Source organism: Calypte anna, chromosome 2 (assembly GCF_003957555.1).
Source record: "Calypte anna isolate BGI_N300 chromosome 2, bCalAnn1_v1.p, whole genome shotgun sequence".
Lineage (NCBI taxonomy): Eukaryota > Metazoa > Chordata > Aves > Apodiformes > Trochilidae > Calypte > Calypte anna.
The window spans coordinates 91,985,155-92,000,498 of record NC_044245.1 but is presented as its reverse complement, the minus strand read 5'-3'; the positions used below and the strand labels follow the sequence as shown (position 1 = coordinate 92,000,498).

At 40.5% G+C, this 15,344-nt stretch overlaps 1 protein-coding gene across 6 annotated transcripts in view; it reads right to left on the bottom strand.

The window, feature by feature from the left end:
- The window catches only part of ZNF516 (zinc finger protein 516), a 104,464-nt gene that overhangs the window by 77,458 nt on the left and 11,662 nt on the right, over positions 1 to 15,344 (bottom strand). The window lies entirely within an intron of this gene.

Sequence of the window (15,344 nt, the reverse complement as noted above, 5' to 3'; positions counted from 1 at the left end):
AAGACTGTGATATACATGTAAACAGCTAAATGAGAAAAAGAGCAATTTAAAAAGCTTTCCTTCTTAAATCTCAGATTGTTTTCAGTAACTTCTATTAACCGCTCTTTTTACAGCTCCTAATGCTTCCTGCAACCTGAAGTTAGAGAAACTGCAAAGATGTTGCAAAGTTATAGATGTTCACATTAATTACCTTACATTAATAACATTAAACATCTGCATTTGACACCGTAAATGAAAACAACATGTGCAAACTGGGGAATCTGCTTGCCATAGTCCATACCCACTGCTGCCACCACACCTGTGCAGCAGCACTCATCAAGGCAGCGAGCTGTGCCCATACAGAGCTGTTGCTAGGCTCTGAGACACTACTACACCATAACTCCTGGTACTGCAAAAACAGCCATTTATAGCCCTGCTCAGCTCTACCAGCACAGTGCAGGGCTCTGACCAAATACTCACATTTTGTTACTGATGCTACTAGATCAGTATTTTTCACACAGCTGAGGTGACGTTGTGGGTGGAGTGAGAGATGCACTTTGCTCATAACAGAGAAGCGACAATATACTTTATTGATGGCCGAGTTCAATGGTAAACATGAGAGTGGTTTAACAAGATTCAATAACAAAGTACACTTGATTATTTACGGCAGAGAGGACAGAGGCTGGCAAAACTGTCAGGGAGACTCTCCCGTTGAGCCATGAGGTTCAGAAAGGACCCCTTGCCTTCTAAACTCCTTCTCAGTGCAGCTGGATCCAGTCCTAGCCTCAGACCCGGCACATGCTTTTGTCTAAAGGATTACATATGCACAATCAACCCTTTATAACACATAGCTAAGATTGCAAATATTCAGCACCTATTCCCAAATTCACTTCCCGAGCGTCTGATGCAATAAGGATTCTCTCATCCTCAAGGTGTAACCATGAGGGGCATCCCTACTCAAGGGGAGGCAGATCCCGGCACACAGCCCGCTGTTGTTTCAGGAACACACAACGGGCCTTGGGCTGTCTGCTATTTACAGAGTAAGATGATTGACTTACACTCATATTTGCATGCCAGCAAAACATCTGGGTCGCTGTTCCAGACAGCCCTTGGCTACCATATTGCCATCCAGCCCCCAAAGTCCAGCCTCAGCGGGATGCAGCCATCAGGACCCCCAGGGCATAAAACCACAACGTATCTTCAGCACAGTGCAGAAATACTGAATTTAAAAGCTATTTCATTTGTAAGCTCTTCTTTATTAGAAGAATGCTTATTGCTTCACTGGTTTACATTCCCATGTCTTCAGTCTATTCAGCAACTAAGTGAAACAACATCTACACACTATTTTATAATTAAGTTATCACCACATTATTGTTCTTGTTCTCCACTTCTGAAAGCCCTGAAGGAAGAAATGCCACTGCTGGACACCGAAGGCATTCCTCATTAAAGGCTGAAGCCAAAAGAGGGTGTCATTCATTCAGCACAACAAAATCTTTCCAGGGAGAGTCTCCACAATGATCAAATATCAATCTCCAAACATGCACAAAATCATACCTTCTCATCCATCAATTCCAGCACCTACAGGAAAGATTTCCTTGGGAGTGTTGGAATTAGTTTTAGTTATGATTATCTGAATCAATTTTCTACAGAAATGCAATCAACAACTGAAAAACTACATGCAAGGTTTTAATTATTCTTTTTGTGCCTTGCCATAAAGTTTATTCTTAACATTTTTTTTTTATCTGGCCAAGAAAAGCAAACACGTGTCAAGGCTAGAGTGAAATAGCTGGATCTTGCTTCATCTGATTCCAGTTCTGGGCTACAAAAACCCCAGCAATTTAAACAGGAAACGCTTGATAGTTCTGAATTCAGCTTTTCCATGAATGGAGAAGCAACATGCAGCGAGTCTGCCCATTTCTGCTTGTTTTACCACTGAAGGAAAGAAAAACATTTTTTTAAAAATTGTCTTGCTGGAGAGGATCTGCAAGCAGTGGCTGTTTTAATAAAAACATTATTCAATGAAGCACATGATGTAAATTGCAAAGTAGTGTGTTGCTCACCTAATACTAGAGTATTTGCTTCTAATACAAACTGTAGTTTCTTTTACAAAATAATTCTGAACATAATAAAGTGCAAGTGCTGCCAGTTCACCACTCACTGTCATACGAGCTAGTGTAGTTTTGATAACACTGCATGATCTCTGTGGCTTTCCTTTGCCTGACCTAGAGTTAAACTGCTGCACTATTTAAAAAAAATAATTCTTAACTTCATTGGAATTAAAAGCCATTTCATCATGGTCACTATTTGATATCACGGTAAGAAAGCATGCACAGTCATGAAGACACTTCCTTAAAATCCAAGCTTCTACAGCAGTTGCTCAGAGGGAGAAAAAATACTTTTTCTAAAACCAGTGTCATCACTTTATAGGGACAGACATAAAAGTTAAGACCTATGTCCCAACTTCATAAGGCACAAAGTAACTTTGAAGCAGGCAGTGGTATCCTTGTTTGGGAAGCTGTCTTCTTGACTTCATGCTTTGAGAGTAGCCCTCTTATGTCATAAGCAATATATCAAACTCTTCCATTAGTTAGCCTGAACTGCAACATTTTACTCTAATAACATTAATCTTGGTATAGGGAGTACCACAAATGAAATGTCTTTGTGAGGTCAGCTCATTCTTGCACCAAGCCACATTAAGACGTCTCTTTTCAATCAATCATTGCTAACTGTTAAAGGCAATATTGTTTTTTCAATGTAAGTTCAGTGCAGAATATTGCTAAAATAATGTGATCCTAAAGCAACCTCTCCTCAATGCCTACACTTAACTTGGAAGAGGCATTAAGCAGGTTTTACAGTACAGTGAAATTTATGGACTTGCATGTGCACAATACAAAGAAAGAGGTGTACACTGAAATTTTCAACGTAGCCAAAGAGACTTAGGCATATTATTTTGGAGGTTCCTTTGAAACATTCAGCAGTGCTTCTAGGAAATCTCATTTGCTTTTTCCTATAAGGGTTAATCATATCATTTCTGTTGAAGAACACATAGGCAGAAAGGGGAAAAAATTAAAAACATCTTTCCCACAGAGTAGAAAAGCAGGAGGAAAAAAAAAAAAAAAAACCAAAAACAAAACCAAATAAAAATAAATAAATAAATAACAGAGGAAGGAGGTTACAGAGCGAGCTCCTGAAGGAACTTTTTTCTGGTCTACCCTTTAGTGCCTGCTTTAACTGCTACTTTGAAAATTACCTATTTTTTTTCAGCAGAGTAAGACAAAAAAGTGTCAAAAACCACTAAACTTAGAGGTATCACCCAGAATGGCTATTTAAAAGGATACATAGTAAATCCTGTTTAAAATTTGACAACAGGAACTACTTCATATCATCTGAGGAAATCTATGTGGTTCTGCACCTCACAGCTTGTCCATATCACATGGCACTATCACAAGGACATATTTAAAACTGCTGGTTTATGAAAATATTAAGACTATATGTATAAGGAATGTATTTCCACGAATTGTGTTGTATACTGCATAAACAAAAGTATCTGATGCACGTAATTTATAGTGTCCTGAAGTGGCCTGCATTAGAGAGAGTCTCATCGTTCTCATTTCACATAAAACAATTATGCTGCTCCAAACAGTATAGTCAGCAGTAATTATAATTCTAAATTAAGGCTTTTATGTCGTTATTCTCCAGTAAAACTTGCCTCTACATTTTACAAGGATAGGGAAAATATCACAACACTTCCTACTAAAGCATAAAGCCAAACTCTGTTCTATTACTTTTTTTCCTTCTAAAAAAAAAATTGACCTAAAATTATTTTCCTTTCTGAAACCAAATGCAGAGGGAGGACTCTACTGTAAATACAGGATTTTCAGACATCTCTAAAGAAAGAAGTTATTTCAAATGGAACAAAATGAATCTTAGGTTATTAACTGAAACATTACACACGAGGGCCAATTCTGCAATCACGCAACTAAGTAACTTCACACACATCTGATTAAGTCCAGAGGGGCTACTTAGATTTTCAGAACTACTCATACCGGTTAAGTGTGAGTAGAAACACGTCACAGTAGATTTAACAAAAGGTGAAATCAGATTTCAGTGTGAAACGTAAAAACTCCCCCCCACAGAGGCTGTACTTAAAACACTTGATTAAATTCTACACATCTGTTCTAAGCAAAAAACCCACAATATTTAAAATTATTTAAAATTAAGCCTGAAATTTTCCCAATGATGTGTAAATACTTTTCAAACAGTTAATTGGCTCTGGAGATATTAACTAGGTCACTAATTTAGGCAAACACTTTTCACGTCTCAAGTATCTCTATAAACCATCATGTTTAAGTGCTTAACAGGAGAGCTTGCTTTTCAAGTGCTTATTACTGCAATTCCCGTTGACTGCAATGGGATTTCTAAGTACTCAGCTCTTTCTGATACAGGAATATTAATGCCAGGACCAGAAGTGCAAATTTAGAAATCTATAATTAGGTCGTCCAGATTTACAGTTTTTGTCTGAATATACCGATTTGTGTGTTGTTCTAGAGATGCTTAACTATTACACACAAAAACAAACAAAAAACCCACCACCAAAACCCTAGAAATTATGACACTGTAAAATTAAAAACACTCCCTCTCAAAGAACTGTATGAGATGATGCCAATAGAAGACTCTGATCTTCTTTTTAATAATCACTCGTACAATGCCAGAAATATCCTTAACCTCCCAAAACATACCTAGCCAACACTACAAGCTGCCAGTGCTTTCTCACAAGCATTAAATAGAGGATGACTTCACCTGAAGAGTCCTTTAATCCTTCCTGTATTACTTTGTTGTCTAAGCATATTGCAAAAATCTCCCCGTTGTACCTCTCCTTGTATCTACGGGTAGTATTCTCTTCAATTTGGATGCAATAAGCTACAGTTCATTTTTAAAATGTAGAATCAATACTGTTAACTTGGAATCTGTTTGGGGTTTTTTTCCCCTCCTATGAATGCTTGTAACCATTACTGAATCATTTCTCATCTGCTATCTTGCATAATGTCAATGGTTCGCTCTTTCAACTTTTAACTTTGTTTCTGCTGGCGTCTCCACCTTCAGAACCTGTTTTCCAGACCCATTTTGGAGGCATTTAGTCATAGCAGCATGGTAAAAATCACTTCCTTGGGATGCTTGCTTTGTGCTGTGGTATATAAATAAAGTAATTTATATTAAATAATAATAAAAAGCACACTAAAGATTTTTTTAAAAAGTCATTCCTGATACTTGATTTTTTTTCTCATTTTTAGGATGTTACTAAGTCAGCTCCCAAATGAACTGATGCTGGAAAGCTGTCAGGAAACTATTTATATTTTGTAAGTTATTAAGTTGCTATGATTGTTTTTGTTTTAATTTAGAAAAATTATCTGTTACCCGATACTTCAGGCCTCTCAATCACCAAATCCCTCATATAACACCCCATAAACAAAAGACAGATCGATACACATTTGATAAACACAAACCAGAAATTGCCCATTTTTAATACTGATCAGAAGCTTTTTTTCACACGTGCAATAGTTCGAGGGATAACAGGCACTTGGCAGTATCAACACTGCACTGACAGAAAGAGAAACTGTCTGGCGCTCGTGCAACATCATGTCAGTAGATACCACGTCCATCAAACCCTGACAGTTTGGCAGATCAGCCACTCTCTGCCATAATGTCATAATGACTTCAATTTACTTCTCCACAGCACCCAAGGGCTGCCATTTCATCAGCCATTCCAAGTCTCTTCTCTTCAAGAACAAGAATCTCTTGCTTTTACATCTTTGACAGCTCCATATATTTCCTTGAAGTTTCCTAGCAGGCATAACCAGAACAGTAAGAAGTATGAAGCTGTTACTGCTTCCCTCATAATTTAAACAAATAACTTGAGTTTTATTTAGCAGCTAAAATTTCACGCTCAAAATTCAAACAGCAGCAAGCTTCAAGTGCTGAAGAACTAACAAAAATGGAAGGAAACCAGGTAAAACCCAGTGGGGGTAGCGATTTTTACAAGCCTGAGGTAGGCAGGGCTTCCCACACCTCTAGCTGAAGACTAAGACTCTAACATTTGACATATAGACATGTACTTCCATCTACTTCCATCTACAAAGAAGGCAGCAAGAATTTTTAATCAAGGGTGGGCAGCAACACAGAAATGGAGCCTGGTGCTTGCTCCTCTCCACCTGTGGATGGAGGATAGCACAGTCAGCTACATGTGCTTGTGCCCCAAGAGAAGAAAACAGGTGTATCATTGCATGAGGTCACCACAATGTCATCAGCAGTCAGGAGATATTCAGGTACTTCCTCATGGTTAGTCAGATGCTGCAAAAGAGGCAATGAGTATGTCAATCAGCAGCTGAAATGACACTGTTGTCTGAGTTTTGGCATTAAGATGTTAAAAGGTCCTTAACTTCATTGCACCATTGTTTTTATTTAACTAGATCTTCGTTTCCTCTCCGTTCCCACTTCTCAACTCCCTCAGGTCTTCTCTGCCAGTCAATGCAATTGCTTATATACTTTATGTGGTCTTGGAACTGTACAATTTACATGTTTTTCATTTAAAACTTAACAAGCGGAACAAAAACAAGTGAATACAGCCTTCTCTTCTGAAAGAACAAACAGGCTCAGAATCAAGAAATCAAACAGGTTTCTCCATGTCATTTCTGTTTTGGCCACAGGAATATTTTCTTCTTGTAAAAGCACAGAGAAACTTACACTTCTGGTAAAGTATAGTAGAAAACCCTACCTACCTGAAAGTGAAGGCAGGGGGTGAGGATGCAGTCTTCCAGAGGACTTCAAAGCACTCCCCAACTCAAAGAAAAACATCTCAACACTTGAGGCTGAGGCGAGCCACCACCTTCCCACCACATTGCTGCCCTCCCTATAGCTGCAGCATGAAGCCCCCATGTCCCCACCTCATCCACCACACGACTGCTGTGACAAAAGAAAACAACATGCCACCAGGGACAGGGGCTCTTTTTATGGGATCTGGTCACTCAAGAAGCCTGGTCACCTTGAAAGGATGGATAGGAAACTCAGCACAAGGCACTCCAGCAACAGACACAACTTTCATGTTGTTCGGTCAGCATAAAGCAAAACGACTCTTTCTTTTCAGTTTGCATCACTGTAATAGTCACATCCTATACAGAAAGGAGAAGAACAGCTTGCTCTTATCTTCAAATTTTAATTAAAAAAAACAAAACTAAAACTGTCTTCAAAGCCACATAATAGCTTTTAAAAATGAAGTAACAAGAAACAATCATAAAAAACTGTTTATATAAGCCACCTAGCATACACCACTATAAGTGATTCTTACATAAATACAGATAATTACATCCTAATCCCCTGCTTTAAAAGACAGACTTTGTTAATCTGAGGAAGTATGCAACTCTTTTTTTGCTATGCTGTAAAACCTCTCCAGATTACTAAATCAGTAAGACCCAGGTACTCAATGTCCCAGCTCAAACACGCACATGCAGGCCTACATACAGGATGCCTCACCTGACAGTAACCACAGGAAGAGTAAGCACAGGGCAACCAACTCTGACTGCACCCAGCTGATTGCATCGACCTGGTCTTATCACATTTTAGCATCACTACCAATTGCTACATCCCAACCAAATCCCTTCCTCCTCACTCGCACAAAATTGCATAGGACATCTACCATGCTAATGATGACTCAACAGACCTGTCTCCATCGGTATCAGTGTCACAACCACAAAAAGACACATTACGTATGGATTCAAAAGCAAAACAAAACAAAAACCACACCTCTCGATACTTACTCATCCATTTCATAGCAACCCTATCCTGAAAGAAGCGGCACAGCTGGTTGAGGAACAACCTGGCCCAGGACTCTCTTAAGGTGACCTCTTCTCTAACAGTCATGGTGAAGAGCCATCTCTGTGCCCCAAGCGTATATATCACTGTGCTGAAACAAAAAAAAAAACCCCACATCTCTACTTTGGCTGGACAAAAGAGTGTATTTTTTGCCCTCTCTCAAGATGACCTTGGAATTTGAACCGTATTTTGAAAGCATGAATATTTTTCTGCTTTCACACAACCGGGAGGATTCCACATGCATATGTGTCTCCAGATACTGACACAGAATCTAGAAAGTACATCAGTCTTGCTTATGAGCTTAATATTTTGCCCAATTGCCACTGAGGCCACAGAAACTATGAAAGTTACTCGTGTATGGGGGAAAAAGAAGGAAGTTTAGGGTAAAAAGGGTGTATCTGACACTGCAGCAAGCACTTCTTGAGAATATTAAAACCCCCATTTCGGATTGCCTAAACTTTTAAACTTGCTAATATTATTTTCTTTCACCTGCAACTTTGTAAAACAGACGTGCCATATTAGTACAAATCACCTCTCCAAACAGACAAATCCAATGTTCATACATCAATATCCTAACATTCGTGCTGTTTTCAGGAGATGAGCTAGTTTCATCTTTAAGAAGAACAAGTAAACTCTCACTGACTTCTTTGCCTTGGAGTCTTCCAAACGCAGAACAGAAAGGAGTCTTCATTGGCAGTGACACCTGCAGTGACACCTGCAGTGACTATCCTCTAAGCACATATGCAAGCAGGCAGTGTCAAAACATTAACTGATGGTCGGCAAGAAATTTTTGGCTAAAAGACATCCATATAGGGCTGGAGAAGAACACCTGGGGAGGAATGAACTGATATACTTCCCAGCTCAAACGCCCCTGCTGTCACGACAGGGCATGGCAGAGCAACCAGGCAAGAAGATCCCACCTATATTATGTCTGAGTGTATTTATTAAATTATTTCGTTTACTCAGCTGGCACTTAAGCTTTTTTTAAAACCTTCTTTCACCTTCTCCTCACTGCTTTTAGAAAAAATCTGCAGCAAACTGACACTCCCACCTGCTTCTTCAGTTTCTGACTCTGCACCAGATGCCCTCTTGCCATCCTGCAGGTGTGGGGTGGCAGCTAGGATCTGAGACCCCTATTTCCAGCAGCAGCAGACTATCAGAATGGTTTGAGATGGAAGAGACCTCAAAGATCTATTTCCAACACGCCTTGACAATGGGCAGGGACACCTCTCACTACACCAGGTGCTCAAACCCCCATTACAACCTGGCCTGAATAGTTCCAGGGAGGAGTCATCCACAACCTCCCGGGCAACCTGGTTCAGGTCTCAATATCTTCTCAGAAATAACTTCTTCATAAACCCCAATCTAAATTTACCTTCCTTCAGTTGCAACCATTACCCCTGTCCTACCACTACATGCCTTTACAGAAAGTCCCTCCCCCAGCTTCCCTTTAGGCCCCTTCAGGTCTGGAATACCATGATGAGTCTCTCCAGAACCTTCTCTTCTCCAGGCTGAACAACCCCAACTCTCTCAGCCTGTCCTTGTAGGAGAACTGCTCCAGCCTCTATCCATCCTCCGGCCCTCCTATGGACTTGCTCCAACAGCTTCCCATGTCCTTCTTATGTGGGGGCTCCAGAACTGGGCACAGTACTCGAGATGGGGTCTCACAATAGGAGATGCAGAAGGAGAATCACCTCTCTCAACTCCTGGTCATGATTCTTATGCTACCATCCTGCACACTGACACTGAATTATATACCTAACTGTTCTTTTAAGTATCTTGAAGATGACAGTGTCCCTTAGGACAACTATGATGCTACTGTTTGGGCTGCCTGAGACCCCTCAATTAGGGGTAAGTTACAGCTGGCTTGGGAAAGGTACTAAGCATCTGTGTAAGCTGAAAAACACAACCAGTGGGGAGCTGTATCAATCCAGACACTTTAAAGGGATAAAAAATACATCTGAACATCAAGCACTAAATCTAGGGCTTAGGGGCACTGAAGATTTGTGATGTTTCCATGAGGACTCCAAATCCACACACGAATGGATGAATTATGAGTATAAATAAATAAAGGGGTTTCATACAGTAGACAAACTGTTTCTCCTACCATTTAACCTGAGTTACCAGGTTTTACACCCCGAGTTGAAACGTTTCAAATAGAAGCACTGTCTATTCAATAAGCAAAGCAATTATTTGAGCTCTAACATTAGGCAATAGTGAATCCTTAATTGCCTCTGAAACTAAACCCTCAATTGTACAGACTGACCCACATGCGCAAATCTTTGCAGTCAGTTCAATAGGTTTCCAAGTAGCCATCAGCATCTGCCTAAATGGATCAGCTTTCCAGACCAAGGACGAGCCTTAAATTACAAGCTTTGTACTCATGGCAAGTATGCTGATTAAATAAATTAAATAAATATAGATCCATTTTATTATTGGTAGCATGGCAACCAACCTCACACAAAAACTTCAAAACCTATTTAATTTGGAACTCACTCTAATATTAGTTTAAAAATATCAAATCAATAACATCCTTTAATGTTTAACCAAGCAGCTACATTTGTTCCTGGTTAAACTCTGCCAACACTGGAAGTGAACCAGGGATTAATTTGGTTCAATGAATCTGGCTTTTAACCTAGACAATAAAATTTACTTTTATAAAAGCTCAAATCCCAACTGGCAATGTAAAGATGCCTTAGGGTACCTACTCTTGTTCTTGCCAACACCACATATCCACCTTTACAGCTTTGGAATAAATCTGTGACTTTTGTTTCCACATGCATATCCTATGCTTACATTACAAAAAAAAAAAAATCAGAACTTACTTGAAAGGGTCAATGGTACAATGCTTGCTAATGTATACTCTCAGAACTCTAGAGGACTACAAAAAACATCTGCCAAACTGGAAGTGGAGAGGGAAAAACAAAGCAAAACAAATCAAAAAAATAAAATAAAAAAAAAAGGAAAAAAATAAAAAATAAAAAAAAAAAAGGAAATCATCTTTCACTCTTCACCAAGATAAGAGAAGCAGAAATACCGAATTACTACAGGACTCTCAAGTCACTGTATTAAATTGCATCCTTACTTCTGGCATTAATTTTATTGTCCACTTACAGATATTCCAGTGAGCAAGTGCAGTTTTTTAACAACATGTTGCTAGGCATCTTCTGTTATATTTGAGGAAATAGAGAAAACAGTCTCTGTTTCTGAAGTCTCATCATTACAACATTGCCTTCCTTTTCCCACCACCTAACAAGTCATGTATCATTCTAACAACTTACTTATAGTTAAAGCAAATATATTCACAGCCAGAGAGGCACTCGTACCTACAATGTTGCAGGTACTCTGTTTGGTTGTTTTTTAACAGGTGGCCAGCATCAATAACAGAAGTGAAACCAACAACTTCACATTTTTCAAGTCCTGACCTGGTAACACCAACACTTTTTTCACCAACACTTTTCTGTGCGTGTGTGCCCAGCCAATGCCAAGCTTAGGATGGCTGAGTCACAACACCACCCTGGGGAGCCAGGCTGGGTAACCACTGCTAACACTGGCAAACTCTCTTACTCATGAGAAAGTGCCTCTGAAGTCAGCGCGAATGTTTAGATGAGTAAGAGGTGCTCGCTGATGTCAGTAAAGATTATTCAGAGAGGCCTTTGAAGGTTTTATTTTGCAGTGGTGCGCATGTGCGTGTGTGCAAGCACAAGAGCAGACGTGACAACCTAAAAGCTGTGAATTCATCACCAACCCACGAGGCAGAAAGAGTTACAGTGAAAAGCAGCCAGAAAGCGAGATAAATGACCCTGTGCCATGACCTCACGGTAGGAATAACCTCAGCTTAGGCTGTACCTACCGATACCAGGACTAAGAACAATTCAGGGAGAAGAGGGTTGAGCTAAGGTGCACAGAGGCACAAGATACATGCTATTAGCATCGCTCCTTCTGCTGGTTCAGTCCCCTGTCATTCTGCCACAGTTTCTATGCCACAGTGCTAACCTCTTGTCTCTCACAGGGCAATATAAGTTTTAACCAACATGACTGAAGTCAGCGGAGAGACACCGATGAAATGCAGAGTAATTGAGGGAGGCTTAGTCTCTGGGGTCAAGCTGATACATGGTCCTAAAACAATGGCATTTGTATCATTTTCTCCCAGGTGTCTGCGAGACATTACAAAGCCATTTACATGTCCATGGGATACAGCACTGCTTAACTCCCAGATGCGCTGCCCAGAAAATACATAAAAGTGAGATTTGTATCTCTGCATTTTTACTATTCCACACAGGTCTTAATAACAAGCTGAAACAACCAAAACCAAAAAGTTGCTACTGCTGTTTCCAAAAGCAGAGTACCTGCTTCCTTCTGCAGTGAAGGAAAATTGCATAAGCAGTACTTCACCCCACAGGCTAGTGCTGTACTCACATGAATACACCCATGTCACATAGCGTGCCAAGCTTTTTCCTCCTCGGTTGCTCATATCTCTTGTGTGACTTCTCATTGTCATCTTTTCACTACTGTGAAAAGTACTGTGCTTGTACTCTGTACAAGACTCAAAAAAGGGCTATCGTACAGATGAAACACCCTCATTTTTCCAGGTAGTTGGTCAGGTTATTTTCTGGGATGACCCATGTACATTGGCACTGACCACACTGCTAGGCACCCAGAGAGCAATGTGAAACCAGAGCTCCATAGTGGTGTGCTTCTTCAAGCCTGGGGCAGGACTAAACACCACAGAGAAATCATCTGACAGGTATCGAGGAAAGCAGAAAGCACTTGCACAGCATCAACACACAACCAACCACTCTTTTAGTATCAGTAAGACTTTCACCAAATTTTTCCCTCATACTGTGGATATACATTCAAAGGCCAGAAAAACTCAAGTCTATTTCCTCCCTTTCTCTAGTAAAATGCACAGTAAATCCAATTCTAATAACCTACTATTGTGAAGAGGGATATGGTAATTAACAAACATTTATTAGTGTTTAATTTGAGAGCAGATATGCTTTGAAGAAATTTAATGGCCCATTAATGGATCCGTACAACCAGATGTACACAGAGAAGATAAAATCAAGTCCTGGGACTGAATCTTATGATGTATTTGTACACATCTCGAAATAACAGCAACAGATCATCATTGCTACTGGGTGCCACCGTATGACAACAGCTATAATTATACTGCCCTGATAAATCATAATCTTCTGTAAGCCTAAACCGCTGACTACACACCAGATAAAAACAGGTGCCTGCCCATTCTCACACACCTTTACCTGACCATCATGCTGTGGTCTGATTTAGAAGATGACTGCTAACAAAACAAACAGAAAAAAAACTACAAAAGCTTGGAAAAGGGAACTGCTGCACATCAGCATCATATCTCCTTTATAATCTTAAAATCTTAAAATTAAGCTTAAAATCTTAAATTATCACTTCTATTTAAGAGACTAGAACATTAAACACCGCACATTCTTTGTATAAGTAATCCAAGTTGAGGCTGTAGCTGTAAAAGTCACATCTAGAAAATGTGCTTTCAAAACAGATTCACAACTATTCACAGAAAAAAAAGGGGATGAACAGACTTCCCAAATGCCCCCACCCCTTTTTTTTTTTAATGGCTCATTTTGCTGACATGCAACTTTCACAAACCTAACTAATTTCATTCATTCACTGCAATTTATTTGTTTCCTTTTTTTAAGGAAGTTTGCTGCCAGTGCTAAAAACTAATCAACCTTAGGTGGCTGCCAGCACCCCGCCTCCCATCCTCCCAGGTCTCCTGTGCCAACAGCCCAGTTTCTCAGCAAAGTCCCATCCTTCTCATTGGCCCCTTGCAACACTCAGATTACTCCCGTTTTCACCCTGAACACAAACCTGCTCCACTTCATATTCCTCCTCCAAAAACTCTCATGCTCAGCATGCCACATCCACCCACTCATCCCAATTCTCCACCACCTTCAGGTTTTGAAACGCTGATAGCAGCTGAAGTTCAGAAGCACACAGCAGCCAGGACTGCAGAACAAATCAGCTACAAGGGTCTAAAATAAGCAGAAACTTTTGCAGTGGGAACCAAGTTTTAAGTCCTTTAAAGTAACTACCCAGAAGAAAAATTCATTTATGCACATGCAAACAGATGTGCTTGGCCAGACTCCTCCTTTTCTGCTCAACATGTCCTCTCCAGAACAACCACCACAACGATCTGCACTGTAGTTCTTCCCAGGATACCAGGTAATGGAGAAACACTGCATGTGTGAGGCACCAGATTAACACCAGGTATCTCCCTATCCTGCTCCTACACAGCTCTGCACGCTCCCTGCCTCCTTTCTCATGCTGCTGTGGGGTGAGAGAGACCACCCGGGAGGCCAATGCTGTGGCTGGTAGGTAAGATCCCAGTTGGATTCTGCTAACCCAGCCCAGCAGGCAGCAACATCCAGCAACTCTGTAAAGGGGTATGACAACCAGGGAGTTCCAGCCACCTCCTCAGCCTTTACCACTCATGAAGAAAAGCATCACCAAGGGACAAAGATCCTTTACTACTTATCCCTGCCACAGTGACTTCCAATGAAACAAAGACACCCACCTAGAGAAACCCAGTGTCCCCAGGTACGGGGGAAAACTATTCTCATAGTCTTTCCTGGATAACCACAGCTCTTCCAAATACCCATTTTCTCTCCCCCTTATTTCCATATGGTCTTGTGACATCCTCCTTTCCTTTAAGGCTGCATTCAGCTCCTCACACCCTACACTTTTGTCTCCTCCAGCCTCTGCTGTGGCTGCTACTTCCACCAGCTCTTCACCGCCTCTACTGAGACTGACGCTGACACCAGCCCTGAAACAGCTGAGAGATCCTTACAAGTCAACCAACTCAACCTGGCACAGCTCCACTCTCCCAAATGCAAAGGTGTCACCTTGGGGGTGGAATTACACAAAGAATAATTCCATGTATCTGGTCTTCAGTTAACTGCACAGACTTGCTGCTAAGACTCCATGGGAAAATTCTGGTCAAAATCACCAGACCCTGAGAGCACAGAAGTGAAGCAGGGATGGTGGTGTAAAAAGCACTTCTATTGCTCCTCCACAGTTTTATTTTTCATACGTTTTCCCTGCATTCACATACTGCTGTACCTACATAGATATTTTCTTTTTAGACAATTAATGAGAAAATTCAAACTGAAAACTTCATTTTGCATGGTACAATGAGAAATTCAAATACTCTTCTCCAAAGTGTAAAATACACTAAACAAAGCAGAATAAACAGGACTTTTAAAAACCACAAAAATCTGTTCCACGTCTAGCATCTTTCTAGCTGTCAGACTCACTCTTCTGATTATCCTATCCCTATTCCTAAATGCGGAAGAGCGTGTAGTTTAAGAGACTGTGTCCTCTTCCACAGGGACAACAGAGAACAGAGACTCTCCTGAGTGATGGTGTTGTTTTTCCTCCTGTACAAGAGAAGCACCAACTTGGAGGGCAGTGTCCCAAACCACTGAGCAAGCAAGACTGCCAAAGCG